This window comes from Myotis lucifugus, unplaced genomic scaffold (genome assembly GCF_000147115.1).
Source record: "Myotis lucifugus unplaced genomic scaffold, Myoluc2.0 scaffold_2493, whole genome shotgun sequence".
NCBI classification, from domain to species: Eukaryota; Metazoa; Chordata; class Mammalia; order Chiroptera; family Vespertilionidae; genus Myotis; species Myotis lucifugus.
Genome location: NW_005873541.1, coordinates 1 through 22,147, shown reverse-complemented (window position 1 = coordinate 22,147; position 22,147 = coordinate 1). Strand labels below are relative to the sequence as shown.

Genomic DNA, 22,147 nt, shown 5'->3' with positions numbered 1-22,147 from the left:
AGGAATGAGTCTCTGTTACAGCCCCCGCCTCTTTTCAAAAGGACAATAAGTCTGCTTTCCGTGACAAAAATCTTTCAGCTCAAAAAGTGTGAACCAGATATCCTGAGGCAACTCCTCTAGGCTAATCACGTGGTTCCTTTCAGAGGGCTATGCGGTCCCAAATCGTTGCACTAAAAGGAGAGTGTTACAGAAGCTCGGCCAATTCAATTCCAGTTTCCATCCCATGTGAGGGTCTCCCAACAGCACTCGGGCTAACACTTGTGTCTACCTGCAAATTCAACCCAGGCAGCATTCACTGAACTCCTTCTGCGTGTGGGATGCCACTGACATTACAAATGCAGTCGTGGAAGAGTAGGGAACTGAATGAGATAACAGTATGTCTCTTCTGTCAATGCAAGCAGGCATCTATCGAAAAGCAAAGCAGTGCAGGCTGTGATCAATTCAGGGTGAAATCCCAGCTCCCTGACTTACTAGCTGTGACTAGGACAAGTTTCCTTATTGGTAAAATTGATGTCATAGTATTTACCTTAGTAAAGTTCAAAATGGGACATTTTGTCTTTTTCTGTTACCAACATCCATCTTACCATTGAGTTCCCTGTCCCTGCCTTGAAGTCTCTGTTGATGTTTCCATAAGAATCAGTGGCTGTGAGATGGGTGGATAGATGACTAAGGACTTTTAGAATACACGTGGCTCTAGATCAGGGGTGGGCAAACTTTTTGATTCGAGGGCCACAATGGGTTCTTAAACTGGACCGGAGGGCCGGAACAAAAGCATGGATGGAGTGTTTGTGTGAACTAATATAAATTCAAAGTAAACATCATTACATAAAAGGGTACGGACTTTTTGTTTTTTTAGTTTTATTCATTTCAAATGGGCCGGATCCGGCCCGCTAGCTGTAGTTTGCCCATGGCTGCTCTAGATTCTAGAAGGAGAGGAATGTGAAATGCTGGGGGGAGCGGTAGCAACTCGCTAGAGCTGACCCTGAGGGAGGACTCCTAGGTGAGGCCAACTCTCCTGTATATGGTTGCTCTGTTCAAAGAATCTGTCCCTCTATACCTGGTATAATTTCAACTTTATCGCTGAACTTCACCTTTGTTACAATAAATTTCTACCATTAAAATACATTGGGTCCCAGCTTAACAATAGAGGAAGTTTGGAAACAATCTAAATATTCGGCAATAAAGGGATAGTTAAATTGTGGAATGATGATGATTTTGTAAATATCAACTGATGCTTTCAATAAATCATGAGCTCAAGGAAATACTCATACAATTAAGCAACACAGTAAGATATAAAACTGTATATGCAGCATAATCTCTAGTATGAAAGTCATGTGTATTTATTTTAAAAAATAAACAATTCCTCAAAACGTTAAAAATGAAACTTCCACTTGACCCAGTAATCCCACTTCTAGGACAATATCCCAAAAACAAGAAACCAAAAACACCAATCAGAAAGGATATATGCACCCCTATGTTCATAGCAGCACAATTTACAATAGCTAAGATTTGGAAATAACCTAAGTGCCCAACAGCAGATGAGTGGATTAAAAAACTATGGTACATCTACACAATAGAATACTCTGCCGCTATAAAAAAGAAGGAACTTTTACCATTTGCAACAGCATGGATGGAACTGGAGAGCATTATGCTAAGCGAAATAAGCCAGTCAGAGAAAGATAAATATCACATGATCTCACTCATAATAATCAACTTAATTTGATGAACAAGAATAGATCCAGAGACGAATGGCAGGTAGGGGGGCGGGTTAGAGAGCAACCAAAGGACTTGTATGCATGCATATTAGCATAACCAATGGACACAGACACTGGGGGTGGTGGGGGTTTGCCCGGGGTGGGAATGACTGGGGGGGGGGGGGTCATTTGGGGAAAAAGAAGACATATGTAAAAAGTTAGACAATAAATAATAATAAAATAAACAAGTAACCTTAATTGAACATTTGCTATATGCAACCACTGCGCTAAATGCTTTATGTGAATAGCTCATTCAGTTCTCATAAAACTCATGAGATCGGTAAATTTTATCATCTCTATAAACATAAATACACACATTTATATATATAATTACAGGGTTGGGTAAAGGTAGGCTTGCAGTTGTGAGTGCACAAAACAGATTTTATTCTTGTATTGTTATTTATCAATTATTGTATTATTTTCCATATGAACAACTGTAAACCTACTTTCACCCCACCCTGTATGTATATGTTTATATTATGATATAGAGAGAAAACAAATAAGAACACCAAAATGGTTAACAGCAATCATCTCTGAATGTGGGCTTACGGGTGATGATAGTTTCCTTTTTAGTGTCCTTTTCTGTATTCTCCTAGTTTCCCAAAACCAGCACAGTTAACTTTATAATTGGGAGACTTCAAGACAAGCCATACTCCTTAATGTGTTGGAGCTAAAAGCTTCTGTTTTAAAAACACAGTCACCAGTCATTCACACCTAAGGGAGGATTGATTTAATTAGATTCCTTTTAACAGCTGGTTGACAAGGTTGTAAGGAATAGGTTTGGCGATTGGGAAAGGCAGGATTCAGAAGAAGTAATTTTGGAATATGGATCAACCCCCAGAATAATTTGGAATATGGATCAACCCCCTTTAAGCTCCATAAGGGAGATTAGGGGAAGGGAGAACTAAGGAGTGAGAGGAGAGAGGGTTCCAAAAACAAAATGACTGATTTTGGAATTCCATTTAGGGTCCACGCTGACCCAGAGAGGAGTAAGTAAGCTCTTCCTCTGGCCCTCCAATCTTCTCACACTCTTTCACTAGCTGGACACGGTCCCTGAACCATCAGCCAGGCCTCGTCTACTTTGGAGAAGAAAGTGGAAGAGATGTAATCGTGGTCGAGTTTCCTCATCTGTAAACTGGAGATAAATGTACCCTCTTCACGGGGGCACTGTGAGGTTCCTAATATTGCTTCTATGGAGAAATTGCTTGCAGGTTTCAAATAACCAAATCGTTATCTTCTGAAAACAACCTTAAGCTAGGGTTGAACTGTTTTTACATATTAGATGCTGCTGGAAGAGACACACCTTTATTTCACAGCCAAGAAAAAGGATTTCAAAATCAGTGCTTTGCCACGCCTCACCTTTGGGCAGACCAGTGTACCAAGAGCACACCTCACATGGTTAAAATATCCATGCCACAGAGAGCAGGAAGGCATGTGCTTTAGTGGTGACTAATTCTTTTCCCAGGCCGCACACGGTACTGGCCGCCTGGAGGCCTTCATGGAGGCCTACCGAAAAAAGAGGGAGGGGGCCTTTCAGGCATGGTCACAGCTGATTTTGTCATTTGTTCATTTGCTTGCACCACTTTCCCAGAGAGCATCCAGTTTCCCAAAACTACAGTGACTAGAAGCTTCTTGGAATAAATATAAAAGGGACTTGTACTTTAAAAGACATTCCCCAAAGTTCAGTTCTCATGGCTTTAAACAATTTAAGAATGCAGCACCTTCTGCCATCTACAAGTACAACCTGCCTACCAACGATCCCTTCGGAGCAGCTCGTTCAAACAGTTCCCATCTCATTGACTCCCAACCATTTCGATGGATCGTAAAGGCAGGTTTGGTGTAGCTCCCCATTCTGGTTCTTTGTGCCCAATTTCTGACCAGGAAGGTCCTCACAGCAAAGCGAAGGAAAGGGTTTGAGTCGGTACCTCAAATAACACCTTCTGACACCTTGTGACACCTTCTGACGAAGTTATTTTTCTTATAATGAAGTTATTCTTGAGTTGGCTTCCTGCATCCCCACCAGGCTCCCTGTGGTTGATGGTCTTCCTGTGGTCGATGGTCTCCCTGTGCAGTGGGAGCGTGTGTGCCCCTGGATGGTGAGGCTCATTAAGAGAACTGACCTGGGCTGTTCCTACCCCTATGCAGGTGGCTGGGAGGAGCAGGCTGGAGTGCCAGCAAGGGCCTGTGCATTCTCCCGTGTGCCCTGTATTTCACACGTGTGAGTAAATACAGGCACGTAAATTTGTAAGCATTTAAAAGATGTGTTCAACAACACTGTCAGCATTGAAATCCCTTTACTTCGCTGCTTTCCATTGTATCTTTTTTTAAAAAATATATTTTATTGATTTTTTACAGAGAGGAAGGGAGAGGGATAGAGAGTTAGAGACACCGATTAAAGACTGCACACTCCCTACTGGGGATGTGCCCGCAACCAAGGTAGTGCCCTTGACCGGAATCTAACCTGGGACTCTTCAGTCCGTAGGCCGGCGCTCTAATCACTGAGCCAAACCGGTTAGGGCTTTTTCATTGTATCTTGAAGGCCATACCATTTTACTCCAATACCATTAACATTAGCACAAGCCTCTAGCAATGTCATGATTTCAAAATTGTTACACAAGAAAGGGAAATAGCTGTGAACCTTCTTAGTTCACACCGAGCGCACTTGCAAAGCACTTGTATTCTAAGTTCATTTTATGAAATTTGCACCTATACCTAGATACATTGCTCTGACCATTGCATTTTACTCTCTTTTAAGACAAAAAAAAAATGTTTAAGGAAAGTGGGCATCCAGTTAAGGTCCTTGGTTCGGAGCTGCTCCGCTTGAAAATCTAAAACGGACTGACAATCACACACGTCTGTCCAGAGGCTCCATGGAAACATCAGCGTCTCCAGGGTGTCCTGGGATGCAGCGGTGGGAGAGCGTGGGCCTCGTGGGTCCCGAGTGGGCGGCGGCGTGGCCATGCGCTCCCACCTTCCTGCGGGGGGCCACCGGCCAGACACACTTCCTGCGCCTGTCAGCAGTCGCGTCGGACCCAGCCGAGGGGAGGCCGGTGACCTCATCCGGCTCCCACGGCGTCCCCGAGGCTAGCGAGGCCCCCTGGCGAGGACGCAGAGCCCCCACTACCCTGGGAGCCCGAAGCGGTATGGCTGCTGCTGGGGCCGGGGACCGCCGCTCCGCCCCGCCTCCCTCGCTGCCTAGGTGGGCACGCCCGGCCCCAGATCCCCGCACCCCGCAAGAGCCGCCCAGGTACCATCGCGCAACAGCAGTCCCTCACCTTCTCCTGGGTCCAGGCTGCGGCGTCCCGACTGATCCCCTCGGTTGCCAGGGGCAGAGCGGCCAGCAGCAGCAGGTGGAGGGCGCCCAGGACGCGCCGGTGCCCGCCGCCTGCCATCTCTCCAAGGCTATCTGAGCCCCGGTCCCTGTGCCGCCTGCGGTCACGGTCACGAGCCTGGGAGCGCGCGTCGTTCGCCTTCCCTCTTCTCCACTCTGGGGTGGACTGCGCCCGCCCCCCCATCTCCTCCCCGTCGCCTCCCGGCTGCGCTGCGCAGGCAGAAGCCGCAGCTCTCCTATCCCCACCCCCACCTCCCCCATCCCGACCTTAGCAACCCCCGGGCTGGGCTGTTCTGGAAGGCTGGAGCTTCCGAATCCCGGCGAACGGAGACGGCTGCTTCCTTGTCTTGGGGAGGACGAGGAGAAGGAAGGAAGAGACGGGGAGAGGCATTTTTATGATCTCCAGGGCCATCGCTGGGAAGAGCAAGGGGAGCGAGGTTTCATCAGACCCGGTGCGGTTATGAAGTGTCTTCCCACAGCTCTTTTCCCACAGTTCTGTACCGGGCACTGTCCTGGGTGCTTGTCCCATGTCCCCTCATTTAGTCTTCATAAACATCATACCGATTTACAGATGTGCAAACTGAGACTCCCCGTCCTCCATACAAAGCCTGAACCCTGGGCCCATCTTACCTCTCCTCTTTTTTCTCACAAACACTTACCTTGCCAAACTGGGTAAAGTCTGGTTAAAGGGATTACCTGACATAAGTAAGATCTAGAATGTTCCCAGTGGTTCTTTAGGCAGTCTTCTTCCCCAATGCAGCCCCTCAAAAGGTAGAGCTAAACACAACTGAACTTACTTTGTAGCATCAAAGATCACTGATCAAGATAATCCTGGAAAAAATAAAACAGTATCGCTACTTTGTGGGTGTCTGGTCTAAGTTGTCAGGACAATGACTGCACCATCCTCTTTTTCTTCCACAGTGAGAATATGAGGGCGTGGTCTCTCCTGAGTCATCTCCTAGGAACATATAGATCCCAAAAAATATCACAACAGGACACGTTGAAACTCACCTGTTTCCCCGAGAGCAAATGTCTGAAGGTAATGGAGCCAGCCTTCTGGCTGACTTGGACTATTTTCTAGGCTTGGCTGTTAGAATGAGTTTGATAAGAGAGGGCTGACCTGAGAAGACACTGCTCTGCCCTCCTCTGGAGCTACAGGGGAAGACAGGATTTAAGCACCTATTTTCCTGATGTTCGGAATTACTAACCCTATTCATGTCCTAGAGTTTTGAGGACAATTGGACCCTTCAGGCTTACGCAAAATTAAATAGCTTCTTTATTACATTCACGGACAGTACAATATTCAGAACAAAATCACTATCACATGTCTCCATACGTTTCCTGTCTTGTTGCCTAGACCAGTGGTTGGCAAACTGCGGCTCCCGAGCCACATGCGGCTCTTCGGCCCCTTGAGTGTGGCTCTTCCACAAAATACCAACTTCTGCACATGGGCCATGAAGTTTCAATCCCACTGTACGTGCGCGCCCGCATCGTGGGTATTTTGTGGAAGAGCCACACTCAAGGGGCCAAAGAGCCGCATGTGGCTCGCAAGCCGACCACTGGCCTAGACCAACCTTAAAATAGTGCGTTTACTGAGTGTCATCAGCCTAATCGTTTTTCTTACCCTATTACCTTTTTATCTTTCTACAATATGGTTCCTATTTTTTAAAAATGGGAGGCGGAAATAGAAAAGCTATATGAAACAAGAGGTTAAAGATAATATCATGCTAAGTATAAGCAATTCAAAATAAGAAATAAGGAAAAGCTTGAGTTAAAATGTTAACACATAACTTGATTTTCCATTCCTGAGGGTTCTCCAAGTTTGGTTGTATTTAAGTCAATAAGATGCGGTTGCAGTTTGGATCTACAGGAAGCAGACTCTGAGAGTTTAGCATTCAGGATGTGTATTAGGGAGTGCCCTTGGGACAAACCCCTGAAGGAGGGCGCGGGAGGAACACCACTGAGCTGAGAGTAAATGTAGTGGGGAAGGGGGCCCCTCTCCACAGCCTCACCTAGCCCCATAGGGAGCCCAGAAGCTGAAATCGCCTGGCAGAGTTGCCCCACAGTGAGTCAGAATTGCTGGAGCTTTATACCCCCACTTCAATGGGGTACTTCCTGCAAGCAGCTTTCGGCAGCCAAAGGACTTGACAGCTAGAGGCTGTCTGCCAAGAACACTAACGGCAGGAACAGTCCCTCCCTGAAGGGGGATCTGAGCAGTGCATTCCTGTCTCCACCACTAATGCATTTGTATAATGTATCTTGAACAGATCTGAAACATTTTGCATAAGAAGCTGATGTTAGTAAATGGTGTTTTACACATGTGGGCTTTCCTGACAACTTGCTATAAATTTACAAACCCAACACAGCCCTCTATTTATGTATCCCTACCTTCTTTATTCATATCTTTTCTTGCGCCTTATATACTAAATGTCCTTCTCCCCTTTCCTTCACTCATTCTTCCCACCCCACCTCCACCCCCCACTCTGGAAACTGTCAGAAATTCCTGGTATCTACTTTTTAAAAAATATCTGCTATTTTTTTCATTACTGCAACTTTTCCACTCTTTAGACTCTTCCTGTAGAAGATAACCCATGACTATTACATTTAATTAAACAATTTGAGGCTGTTTTTCATCATTGCAAAAAATTTTGTTTATGCAAGGATAGCCCTGGTCCCAGGTGGAGCCATTATGGTTTTTATTATAGTACAAACTCTATCCTGTTGGTTTGAAGCACATTGAGAACCCAACTGCTAAAAAAGATCTTCCCATGCAGTTGCCTTGGCAGGATTTTCATACACTTGGTCCCACCTGTAAAGTGACACCAATGGACTAAAGCATTCATGACCAGAAACAAGTTCTCAAAATGTGATCCATGGGCCCCCGGGGATTCTCCAAGACCCTTTTAGATGTCTGCGAGGTCAACTCAATTTTTATCATAATACCAAAGCAAGATTTCCTTTTTCTCACTGTATTAAGTTTGCACTAATATTGCAAAAAAATGGCGGATAAAACTCTCGCATCTTGGCACTTACCAAGACAGGACACAAAAAGCTGTACTGTTACCAAAAAAAACTGTACTTGTAGTCATTGTATTCTTCACTGCCCTGCATGGCAAAGAAAGAGAGAGAGAGAGAGAGAGAGAGAGAGAGAGAGAGAGGACAGTGTGATAAAAGAAAAGAAAAAGAGCTAGTCTCACTTAAGAATATCATTGATGAAACAATAAAAATTGTGGTTATTATTAAATTTCAACTTTTGAGTACATTACATGTCCTTTTAACAGCTTTTTTGAGATATAACTAAACTTCATTAAACTGAACATATTTAAAATATACAACCTGATGGGTTTTAACATGTTTACAACATAAAACCGTCAGCGCAATCAAGAGATTGAACATATCCATTTCTTACCCATGGGTTATTTAAATTGTGTTATTTAGTTTCAAAATAGTTAAGGATTGCCCTGATATCTTTTTGTTATTGATTTCAAATTTAATTCTGTCATGGTCAGGGAACAGACTTGTTATGAATGAATCCTTAAAATTTTTTTGAGAACTGTTTTATAGCCCAGAATATGACCCATCTTGGTAAATATTCCTTCTGTACATGAAAAAGGTGTGTATTCTTCTGTTATTGGATAGAATGCTTTATAAATGTCATTTAAATCTAGGTATTTGGTAATGTTCCCCAAATCCACCATATAATAACGGATTTTCTGTCGACCTGTCCTATTGATTACTATGAGAGTGGTGTTAAAATCTCTGATTATAATTGTGGATTTGCCTATTTCTTTTGGTTCTATTAATTTTTACATAATGTATGTCTAAGCCTTCTTATTAAGTGCATAAATGTTTATGATTATAATTTCTTTTTGACAATTTGACCTCTTTATCATTATGAAGTAACCTCTTTATACTTGGTAATATTCTTTGCTCTGAAATTTACTTTTCTATTCTTAATATAGCCACTTAACTTTTTTTAAATTAGCCTTAGCAAGGTATATTTTTTCCATCCTTTTTACTTTTAAACTGTTTTCTTATAATACATACAAAGTAGGTTTTTTGCCTGGCCAGTGTAGCTCAGTGGTTCAGCATAGACCTATGACCGAGAAGGTCAATATTCGATTTCGGGTCAGGGTACATGCCCAGGGTTGCAGGCTCCATCCCCAGTGTGGGGCATGCAGGAGGCAGCCAATAGATGATCAATGATTCTCATCACTGATGTTTCTCTCTCCCTCCCTTTCCCTTCCTCTCTGAAATCAATAAAAATATACTTTTAAAAAATAAAGATGTTGCTCAAATGTCTTGTTGCTTACTTTGTTTCTGATAAGAAATTGACTGTCATCCTAATCTTTGTTCCTCTGCATACAATGTGCCTCAGTCTGTCTTAAGATTTTTCTCTTTATCACAGTTTTTAAGCAATTTGACTACGATATGCCTTGGTGGGGTTTTTTGTTTGTTTTTTACATTCTTTTGCTTGGGGTTCATAAAGTTTCTTGGATGAGTGGGTTTTAAGTTTTCATCAAATTTGGAAAAAATTTGCCATTATTTCTTCAGATTTTTATTCCCCGTCCTTGAGGGATTCCAATTATATATAAACTAGAGGACCGGTGCACAACATTTGTGCACTGGGGAAGTGGGGAAGTGGGGGGGTCCCTCAGCCTGGCCTGCACCCTCTTGCAGTCTGGGACCCCACGGGGATGTCCGACTCCCCGTGGGCCTAAGCTGGCAGGCAGACATCCCCCAAGGGGTTCTTAGCACTGCCGCGGAGGCGGGAGAAGCTCCCACTATCACCGCTGTGCTCCCCAGCAGTGAGCCCAGCTTCTAGCTGAGCGGTGCTCCCCCTATGAGAGTGCACTGACCACCAGGGGGCAGCTTGTGCGTTGGGCATCTGCCTCCTGGTCGTCAGTGCGTGTCATAGTGACCAGTCATTCCCCTGTTCGGTCTATTTGCATATTAGCCTTTTATTATATAGGACTAGAGGCCCGGTGCATGGATTTGTACACCGGTGGGGCCTGGCCTGTGGCCTCTCACAAACCAGGACCCCTTGGGGGATGTTGGAGACCTGGTGCATGGATTCGGCCCAATCCCCACAGGCCAGGCCAAGGGACCCCACTGGTGCACAAATCTGTGTACCAGACCTCTAATATGCATATAAGATCTTTGGTTGATCTCTTCCCACCCTCCCCTCTCCCCACTTCCCTCTGAGATTCATCAGTCTGTTCCATGTTTCCATGCCCATGCATTGAGCGTCTGCCCCCTGGTGTTCAGTGTGCAGCATAGCTACTGGTTGAACAGTCAAACAGTTGCTTAGGCTTTTATATATATAAAGTTCTTTGAAGTTTTCCTACAGGTCACTAGTGCTCTATTTTTTCTACTTTTTATTTGTCTATTTTATATTTCTGCATCTTCAAGTTCACTAGTCTTTCACTGGCAGTGTCTAATCTGTTAATTCCATCCAGTGTTCTTTTTGTCCCAGACATTGCTTTTTTGCCTTCTCTAGATGTTTAATTTGGATTTTCTTCATACCATCTGTGTCTCTTTTTAACATGCTCAACCTTTTCTCTACCTTTGAATATATGGAATATAATTATGACAGCTGTTTTACTATTCTTATCTAATTTATCATCTGTGCCATTTGTTTCTTTTTGTTTTCGTGTGTGTGTGTGTGTGTGTGTGTGTGTGTTTCTTTAATTTTTCTCCTAATTATGGATTGTATGTTCCCACTTCTTTGCATGCTTGGTAATTTTTTTTTATTAGAGACCAGATGTTATGAATTTTACTTTCTTGGGTGCTGGACATACGTGTTATTTCCTTAAATATTCTTGATCTTTGTTCTGAGACACAGTTGAGTGGGAAAGAGTTCGATCCTGTGGAGGCTTGTTTCTAAATTTTGTTAGGCTGGAACAGAGCAGCCTGTAATCTGGGTGTAATTTGACCCCCAATGAAACAATACTCTGGGTATTCTACTTTTTGCCCCTTGCATTTTGAAATTTTTCCATTCTGGTGGAAACACAAAATACTCTTGACCCTGTCTGAGCTCTCGGGCTTGTTATGTCTGCTCCTTTTTGGCAGTTTATTCTTCCAACTTGCGTAGTTTCTTCATATGCATAGGCAGATCCATCCTCAGCTGAAGTCTTATGAAGATATCTTTACTGCTCTCTGAAACGCTCCCTACATGAAGCTTGTCTTCTCTCCTCCCACATTCCGTCCTGCAAATTATAGCCACTTGGCCTTCCCATATTCCCAAGTCTGTCATTTCATCTCACAGAGACCCCCTGGCTTTGTTTGAATTCCTGCCTCCACAGCATCCTGGAAATTCTCTCTATACAGCCATATGGGGAAAGTCCAGCTCATGACTTTCTTTTTCCGTCTTTCATTGCTCTCCTGGAATGCTTGTTTTCCAATATTTGAATATTATTGTTTATTTTTTTTAAGATGGGATGACAAATCCAGCCTGTTACTCCATCTTGACTGGAAGCAGAAGTTGAGAGTACCTCTTACTATTCTTCATGACAACCTGGGAGGTACAAATAAAGTACTTCTGCTACATACTGGACAGCTGTCTCAAGGAAAAGCACCTCAATTGTTTGAGATGCATGAAGAGCCATCTGCTTTTATCATAAAATTCTACTCTGCTTGGAAGAATAATTTATTGGTAAGTTATTCAGACTTGTATATTTGGCAGGTATTTGTTTGAAAAGAAATAAAGTAATACTTTAAACAATAAAGATTTTTTAAAAAAAGAAAGAAAATGAATAAAGTTTGCCTATGCCTTCAAGAATAATAACTGACAGTATTTATAGCCAATGACAGAACTTGGATCTTTCAAGTAAAAATGGGAATTTTAGAAAACTTGTATCTGCTACCATAAGCTTGACAGTTTTCTGATAGTAACAACTTTTCTGACAAAGTCAATTTTAACAAACGTAATTTTAAAAATACTATATAATGAAATGTTCGACATTTGGAATATCTGCAAAACTCAGTGAACCAACATTTTCCAAATGCTCTATGCTCAATCATAGAGAAAAGATCCATTCAAAGTATAAGAGAGACCAATGCATTTTAATGTCATGGAGTAAAAATTATTATTTGTATGGTTTCAGATTCCACACTGCAGCAATTTTTTATGACATTGCCATTTGTCATGCTTTGGTTTAATAACAAAAAAAATTATCCAGAATTATCTGAAGAGACTTTAAAATATTCTTTCTTTTTTCTATTACATGTTAGAGTGAGGCCAAATTTTCTTCATATACTTTAACCAAAATAACATACTACAGCAGACTGAATACATAAATAAATCCAATTGTTTTCTAATAACTCACACATTAAATTTTTTTAAAAGTTCAAAAATGCCAATCCTCTCACAAAATTCTTTGTTTTAGAAAACGTAGTGGTTTCATAAGAAAATGTTATTTAAAATATACTGATATACAGCTTTTGTTATTTTTATATCCATAATCAAACATATATATAATATCTGGTTTCATTTTCAATACAATAAATATTAATAGACACAATGCACATAAGCAAAAGCTATTTGTGGTCCTGAGAGACCAAAACATGTGAGAACTGCTGTGTTAAACTATTTTACCTAGGAGAGATAATACATGAAGCCAATGGAATCATCTAGGAAGATTTTTGTTTTTGTTTTTAAAAAATGGCTAGGTGCCACCCCTACAGGTTCTGATAAAATTAGGCTCGTGTGTGGTCTGGACATCAGGTTTCTTTAAAATTCCCCAGGTGATTCTAGCAGGACTGAGAACCACTGCATTAATCACATACTCTGAGAAATACATTAGCAAAAACCACATAATAGATTAATGATGACATTAATAATCATGTTGTGTAGTAGCTATTTTGTCAGGCCCTGAGGGCAATGGTAAAAAAAGATTGGTAAAGTGGGCTAACCCTAGACTAATTATGGAGCAGGCAATTTAGATTCAAACCTCCCAACTTTCCCCTCGCTTTTTGCCTCTGCAGAAACACCTTGCCATTTTTGTTTCTTTGTTAATCCTCACCTGAGGATATTTTTTCCATTGTTTTTCAAAGATAGTGAAGAATTCAAAGACAGTGAAGGGAGGGAGGAGGGAGGGAATGAGAGGGGAAGAGAGAGAGACGGAGAGAGGGAGAGAGGGAGAGAGGGAGAGGGAGAGGGAGAGGGAGAGGGAGAGGGAGAGGGAGAGGGAGAGGGAGAGAGAGAGAGAGGAGCATTAATGTTAAGAGAGACACATCAACTGGCTGCTTCCCACGTATGCTGGACAAGGAGCAGGGAGCGAACCCACAACCCAAGCACATGCCCTAAGCTTGGAATAGAACTTGTGACCCTTCAGTGCTCAGGCCGATGCTCTAACCATCAAGCACACTGCCTTTTGTGCCTTTAATAGCCATGGAGAATATAAAGCGGCCCACATTATATCCCTGCCCAAATCCATCCACCACTGCTTTCAAAAATGGAATGAAAATGTTTGCCAAAAAAACAAGTTTGCTTCTGCAATACAGAGTCAGACTTTTGCTGTTCCCTAGAAATCTCAGGAATCCAGATTTCCTGTAAATCTTCCCAACTCCTTTCACCACAGATCAGAGGTCAAGGTGGCAATAAAACTTAGGGAAGAAAACCTCTTTCCCCTGGTTTTCTGGCCCTCTCCCTCCCCAGCCCTTTAGGATAGCAGTTCATGCTCCTCTGAAAGCAGGGAGAACACGCTTCATAAACCCGGATTCCTTTTCCCAACACTAATCCTGCCCCCAAGCAAAATTCCTTTCATTCTTTTACTGTGTCCTGGTTTTTTAAAATTGATTTTTCTCTGTGGGCTCTGAAAAAGAAAAGGCTTCAAAATCCAAAAAAAAAAAAAAAAATGAATTTTACTTCACTCAAAGAGAGGAGACTAGAGAGAATCAAAAAAGGAGAAGCAAAGAGAAATTTCATCTCCTTACAACTCAATGAAGAGACTTGATCGATACAATACCAAAACTGACTGCAATGTGAAGTTTGTCAATTGTTAGCAAGCGTAGATAAACAGATAGTGTATGTATCTATATTTATAGATACATTTCAACTTTTTATTCAAAAAATTGTCTATAATAAACTTATTTTGCATCTTACAGGATCAAGTAGGTGACAAGGCACCAATTTCTGGACTATATTAATGATAGTATGTGAAAGACAAAAAGCTGTTAGCTCAAGAACTTGTTTCTATTCAAAGTTACTGGCTACATTTTTATGGTGTTAGGTTAAAAATATGATCAAGGATGTTAGGTGTGTCAATAATAAGTTTTTAAAGAACCTCTAATTCTATAAATTAGGATGATGAGAGATATTATTATCTTCATTGTTAATGAGAAAATTAAAGCACAGGGAAGTTAAGTAACCTGCCCAGGGGCACACAAAGCCAGCTCCACGGCAGCCAGTGCACTTTTACTCTAACCTACAGGTTTTTCCAGTTTCAAAGGAGAACATTTCAGTGGTCAGTAAAATCCAACGTTTACTGTGCCAAGGTGAATTTTGCTGAATGTAAAGCCAGACACCTGTGAAATTATTTTATTTCCAAGTTATAAGCAGAATAAGCATTTGGTGTTGCCCTCTCTCCTTTAATCAGATATCTAATGCCATATTTATTAGAAGGGGAAAAGGTGAACTTTTCAAAAAGAGTCAATACTAAACTGTAAGTTAATATGATTTAAGTCACGGCTGAGACACTTTGTTGTCTTTTGTTTTGGGGGTCACTTATGGATTTTCCAAGATATTCTATTCTATTTGTCTATGTTTTAATGATATAAAATTGTGAGGTTTTTCTACTGATCAGGCTACACAGACTGTAATCAGATTTAACTATAAAAGTGCTCTTTTTCTCAATTTTGTCATCTTGATATAGTATTAATTGTGATGATTAATTAGACCCTTTCTGACTCTTCATGAAAGGACAATTGTTCCATGAGTAATTTTCAAGTCATACCAAAAAAATAAAGCTTGTTTTTAAGATTCAGGTGAGGCACAGCAGCCTCAAATAAAAGAGGAAGAAGGACTCTAAAATCTCTTTCCACAGGATTCAAAAATAGAATGTTTAAAAAGCAAATAAAAATGACACAAATTCACAGAAAATAGCAACAGTCATTTAAAAAACAATTTGACTATGCCACACATAGCTATTAATAATAGAAAGTTGCAACACACTATCATAACCCAAATTCTGCCTTAAACCACATATGTTCATATATATTTCTTTATTTTTGGTTAAAATTAGAATGAATTTATGCTGTTTGTTTTATTTATATATCTGAAAATATTAGCATAGTATTTCAAGCGTTTTAGGACTTCTAAAACAATACAGACTGTGGTCATAAAAAATCCTTTCTGCCCAATGGTCTGTATTTACATCATTACCCAAACTATAATAAATTAAATGGACTTATCCACCTTCAATTTTAATGTTTGAAAAAGCATTTCAACAGAGCTGAGCATCAGCACCAGGCCAAGAGTGTACCTAAATTTCCCTTAAGAAGAAGCTAAATTACTCAGCATACAATTTTAGTAAGACTAATCCCCTTCTGTCACTGGCCAAACCATGATCTTTTGTGGGTTTTACTCAGTAAATCACATACCTATTATGGGGAACACTAAAGTTTGAATTTAGAGACCTGTAAGAAAGCAAATGATATTAATTTACTTTCATGATGTATCTGTTTAGTTCTCCAAGAAAATCCTTCTAACAGTTTAAGATTAAATATATACTTCAAATTAAGAAGAAACAAAATTGTAATTTTAGAAAAGTGGGCTGGGAGGAAATTTCATTAACAAACGAAGTGCCCATAGATAAACTGTGCATCTTTTTTTTTAATTTTTCTTTTTTTAGTAAGATATATTTTTATTGCTTTCAGAGAGGAAGGGAGAGGGGGAGAGAGACAGAAAAATCAATGATGAGAGAGAATCATTGATCGACTGCTTCCTGCATGCCCTACACAGGGGATAAAGCCCACAACCTGGACATGTGCCCCGATGGGGAATCGAACCGTGACTTCCTGGTTCATAGGACAACGCTCAACCACTGAGCCATGCTGGCCAGGCTAAACTATGCATCTTCATTCCACATTGAGGCAAATTGGTCCCCTTCTTTAAATTCTACTCTTAGATTACAGAAAATGAACACCAATCAGAAAACAAGCTAATGGCTTATGACATTCAGGACCATACAGGATACAGTATAAATTATTACTCAGGTCTTTTAGAGACCGAAACTGTGAGAGAAACATGGCATAGCGGTTAGATAACAGCCTAATTATGCACATCTCTGTGTGTTAGTATTTCATATGTTTATCAAATTATGCAGCTAGTTACATAATGATGATTTTACAGTGCGCACACACATATCTTTAGCATATACTTTAATTTGTAAAAGACTTTGAAAGTATAATCTTTACAAGAGTAGGGAACTGGCAGTATACTACATTTTCAATAAAATACTGAATGTCTGAAAACAAATACATTATGATTACTTAAAGGAGTGCCTGACAGAAATATAAAGAGTATCTGATGCATTATAGTATGTAATAATACAGCCTAACCAATGATAACAGGTACACAATGATCTTCCATGAACCCTGCTATCTTCTTTCATTATTGTCCTCTTGCCCTTTGCTTCCATTTTAATGTAGCTAACACCATTAGTTCTCAAGTGCCAGTTCCATATTAATGCCTGTTCAGGACTGTTTTCTCAGTCTGTTACAAAATGAGAAAATTAAGAAAAAAATGTGTTTTATTATTAATAAGGTAATTGTAGTTAATAAAAAAGCTAATCTTCATTCTTATATTTTTCCTTCATACTTGATGTTACATTTTAAAAATTATATAATAATTTCTAAATTAACTTAATAAATCTAGAGTTTGTTTTTTTATTGTCTTGCTCAGCTGTTGTTCAATTATGGTAAAATACACATAACGTAAAATTTGTCATCTTAACCATTTTAGGAGTACAGTTCAGTGGCATTTAATATATTCACATTGTTGCACAATCATCACCACCATCCATATTGAGAACTCTTTACCCATTAAATAATGACTCCCCATTCCCTCCTCTTTCCAACCTTTGGCAACTGCCATTCTACGTTCTGTCTCTCCGTATTTGACTATCTAGGTACCTCACGTAAATGAAATCATACAGTATTTGTCTTTTTGTGACTGGCTTATTTCATTTAGCATGATGTCCTCAAGATGCTTTCATGTTGTATAAGAACTTCCTTCCTTTTTAAAACTGAATAGTATTCCATTATATGTATACACTACATTTTGCTTATTCACTCTTCTAATGGACATCTGGTTGGCTTATGCTGCTATGAGCATGGGTGTACAAATATCTTTTCAAGACCTTGCTTTCAATTCATTTGGATATATACCCAAAAGTATAATTGATGAATCATATGATAATCCTATTTTTAATTTTTGAGGAACAGCTATACTGTTTTTCCACAGCAGCTTCACCATTTTACATTCCTATCAACAGTGCATAAGGATTCCAACTTTTCCAAATTCCTGCCAACACTTGATGGGTAGGAGGTAGTATCTCACTGTAGTTTTTATTTGCATTTCCCTAATGATTAGTGGTTTTGAGCTCTTGCTTTATTTTAATGTTCTTAATCGGCAAAACAAGAAGTTGACAACTCAGTCTCCAATTTTTTGTAAATGTATTCATCATTGAAATCTGAAAATCTGAGAACTACCAGTGTATTCTCTGTATCTTCCTCTCATCTTCCATTTACCTCTTCAATTCACTTGTTTGCCTTTCGCTCTCAGTCTTCTCCTGACACCTCTTTCACCAGAGTCAACAAATCATTAACTTATCATTGTCAAATAGAATGGACCTTCTTTAGTATTTACATGATTAGTGAAAAGCACAGAGGCTCTGGAGTCAAACATAGAATCCTGCATCCTTCAGCATAACACACCACCAAGGAATGTAATTCCTGCCCCTGGTCTTCCTGCACGGTAATGTCATCCTTTTCCATAGTTTCATTCTCCACCCTCTGCAATGACTCCCAAATTTCTAGTATTCAACCATGTCAGCGGAAGACTAAGACTGGGAAAGGCACTTTGCAAGGGATGTAAGGATGAATTAGATAAGACTCCTGCTCTCTTACAGTTTAGTAAGAGAGAGATTAGGGTAAAGATGTGTCACAGGTGCTATGGAAGAAAGGAATGGTTATTCCCATCAGGCCTGAAGTAGACAGGAAAGGCATCCCAGAAGACTACTGGAACGGAAGGAGTCTTTGAAATGTTTATCAGGTGGAAAACGGGGAGACAGGTGTTGCATGAACAAAAGTCCACCACTGCCTGAGGTCCTAGATATATGAAGAATGGGGGTTAGCAATATGAGAAAGCAGGAAGGGGCCCATGGAAGGGGGCATGCCGTGCTCTAAAGTTAGCACAAGAAAGACACTGGTTAGCAACTGAAGGATTTTTTTTTAATATATATATTTTATTGGTTTGTTACAGAGTAAGGGAAAGAGAGAGAGAGTTAGAAACATTGATGAGAGAGAACATCAATCAACTGCCTCCTGCACCCTCCCTACTGGGGATGTGCCCGCAGCCAAGTTACATGCCCTTTACTGGAATCGAACCTGGGACCCTTGAGTCCGCAGGCTGACACTCTATGATTCAATAATTGTTTTTTGAGCCAAACCAGTTAGGGCAGCAACTGAAGGATTTGAGGCTCAGGGAATCATAGGATCGATTCCGCATTTTAGAACTACTGCTCTGGTGGCAGAGTGGAGAGTGGGTTAAAGAAGAGAAGATTCGAGGCAGGGAAATCTCTTCGATCCTTTCAGTAGATCAGGTGAGAGTTAATGAAAGGCCTGAACTAAGATGGTAATAGTGGAAAAGAAGGAAGGGCATACAACACAGGAAACATGATTGTATGAAATTGGCGGGGTTTAGCCACCGATTAGATTTGGAGAAAAGAGAAAAGGAATTTAGGCTGACTAAGAAGTTTCTGTCTTGGATGACTAAACAGACAGTGGTACTATGTGCTCAGATTGGAAACACGTAGAGGAAGAAGAAAAGATGAGTTCAGCTAGGGACATGCTGAAATTGTGATCTTTCTCTGGGACATTCAGGTGGTTACAGAAAGAGATCAAAGGATATTTTTCCATTGATTTTGTTTTTTGTTTTTTTTAGAGAGATGGGCAGGAGGTGGGGGCTAGAGATACAGATTTGTAAGATGGAAGTTGCAGCCATATGGAGCAGATGCAGCAGATGCCCTGCCAGTATCCCCTCCACACGCACCATTCAGGTGAGGGCTTCTAACTGCAAACACCCGTGTGACTCTGTTGGGAGCCCACTGGGTGGGCAGGCCAACTCAGGAGGTAATGAGGAGTGACTGCTGTAGGGCCTGGGATTGCTTTTGGGGGGTAATAAAAATATTCTCAAATTAGATGGTGTGATATTGCATAACTTTATAAATGTACTAAAACCCAGTAAATTGCACACGTTTAAAGAGTGGATTTTATGGTTTATAAATTACATCTCAATTTTTTTAAATTGTGAAGAAAAAAACCCAATGGCTCAGCCTAACTGAACTGCTTAGTTCACAAATGTGCCCATGTTTTCACACCTATGTGCCTTTGCTCACTGTTGCTTCCAACTAGAATTTTCTTTTTTTTTTTCCCATTCCTCTCCCCATATTTCCAAATCCTACTCTTTCTTCAAAACCTAGCTAAATTCTCTTTTCCCATGCACTTACCCTTCCCCAGGTCAGGGGAATGTCTTGTGCTTCTCTAACATCTGCTAGCTATTTATTTTGCTTCCTGCTTTTTTTTTTTTTTTATACTCTCTTCTCGGTATTAGAGATTTTCACATATCTTGTTTAATGCACTTTAGGTTCCTGAGAACAGCTGTTTTACCTGTAGATCTATTAAGTAAGTGCCTTGCACATAGTAACCTCTCAAAAAACAATTATTGAATCAATACATCAAGGACTGAGAAGTCTCAAAGGGAATCTAGGAAAAAGGACAAACTAAATTAACGTCAATTAGCCTTCAGCTAAACACTTCATCATGATTTAAGGAACTATGAGACAACTTAAAGCCTATGAAGTCAGAATTCTTTCTAAAGACACTTGAGATTTTGAAGTGTATGATCAGAGTACAAATTATAGTAAAATGCTCAGGTCATTCTAGTCTAACTATATTATAAATAAAATCAACATGCCCTGGCCAGGTGGCTCAGTTGGTTGAAGTGTCATCCTGTACATGAAAAGGTTGCTGGTTCCATTTTCGGTCAGGGCACTCACCTAGGTTGCAGGTTTGATCCCCAGTGGTCTCATGTGGCAGGCAGCCAATCAATGTCTGTCTGTCTGTCTGTCTGTCTGTCTCTCCCCCCCCCCCCCCCTTTCCTCTTTCTCTAAAAATCAATAAAAACATAATCTTGGGTGAGGATTAAAAAAAATAATATATAATCAAATGGTAAATTATATAAAGCCACATATAAATGCAAATAAAGAAAAGAGAGGTGTTATGTGGAATTCTCACACACACACATACACAAATCCTTAAGCCTCTAATAGCAGCTTGATTCGTTTAGAAAAGTTGCTTCTAGGAAGAGTAACATCTGTCTCTTTAAGGACCAGGAGAGAAAATGGAAGTCACTAGTGAGACGGGACTGGCTGTAAACAGCTCCAATGAGGTCCTGGGAATCCTGCGAGAGAGGATATTTGGGGCTGGACTAAAACGTCCGCTGGGAAGTGGAAGGAAGAAAAAGGCAAAGTTAGGTAAGAGCATTCTTAAAAAAAAAAAAAAAGGTAAACAACTGAATTTACTTTCAATTTTACAGTGAAAGAACGGCAGGACCCTCTGAAGAATAAGGTATAATTAGATGGAATGAGAGCTACTACTGGATGCGAGACATTTAGCAGCCTCCCATTCCTGAGAATGTTTTTTGAAAAACATAGCTTCAGAGTAGGACTAGAGTTTATACGATTTTACTTGTCCCATCTTTGATAGAAATTATTTTAAAATCCTCATTTCTTCCCTTTTTTTTTTAATCTTCACCCAAGGATATTTTTCTATTGATGCTTTAGAGAGAGGGACGAAGGGAGTGGGGGGAGACCAGGCAGCGCGAGAAACATCTATGTGAGAAAGATAGTCGACTGGTTGCCTCCCACCCCGGGGATGGAGTCCGCAAACCCAGGTACATGCCCTTGACCGGGAATCGAACCCGCGACCCCTTCGGTCCTCAGGTAACGCTCTAACCACTGACCACACCGGGCAGAGCAAAATTCGCACTTATTAACTTTCAAACCTGGGACAGTCATTAAGATGGATTACTTGGTATAAAAAGTAGGGAGCCACTTAACTTTCTTTCTGTTCTCAAAAACTGCCCTCTTGACCTCTGCTTGGGGGTGGGAGGATTGTTGACTGCAGCCCTTCGCTTGTTTCCACACCATTTACTTTGGGGGTAACATTTTGACAGAAGGAGAATCAGGTCGTTTCTGGGACAGCTGCTCGGGCTTTTCTCACATAAACCATCAGTGATTGAACACAGGGCGTGTTTTCCTTTTAGATCAGCGGTTCTCAACCTGTGGGTCGCGACCCCCTTTGGCTGTGGGTCGCGACCCCCTTTGGCGGTCGAACGACCGTTTCACAGGGGTCGCCTAAGACCACCCTGCATATCAGGTATTTACATTACGATTCATCACAGTAGCAACATTACAGTTATGAAGTAGCCACGAAAATAATTTTATGGTTGGGTCACAACAGGAGGAACTGTATTTAAAGGGCCAGAAGGTTGAGCACCGCTGCCTTAGATGCTCACCCGCACTCCCACCCCCGCCCCACTCACCTGGCACTGCCACCTGGATTCCCGGCCAGGAGAAGCCTGGGTCCGTGACTCCTGACCGCACTTCCCTCCGATGGCAGGGGTGCGCCCTCGAATTTAAAGATGGCCAAGTAGGAACCCCGAGACACATGGCAAGGAGCCACTTCAGTTCCCTCTGCGGTCGGCTGGGGCTCTGGATGCCTCCGCCCCGGTGCCAAGTGCCGGGGGCTCTGCCAGCCGCCGGTGGGGAGCTGGGGG

General features: G+C 41.2%; 1 long non-coding RNA gene across 1 annotated transcript; it reads right to left on the bottom strand.

The window, feature by feature from the left end:
• Positions 1 to 16,450: 16,450 nt before the first annotated feature.
• Positions 16,451 to 22,123, bottom strand: LOC111824577. The gene is made up of 2 exons (XR_002827687.1): positions 21,914 to 22,123; positions 16,451 to 16,801 (listed from the first exon to the last, which is right to left on the bottom strand). It is a non-coding gene; the product is annotated as an uncharacterized LOC111824577 (long non-coding RNA).
• Positions 22,124 to 22,147: the final 24 nt, after the last annotated feature.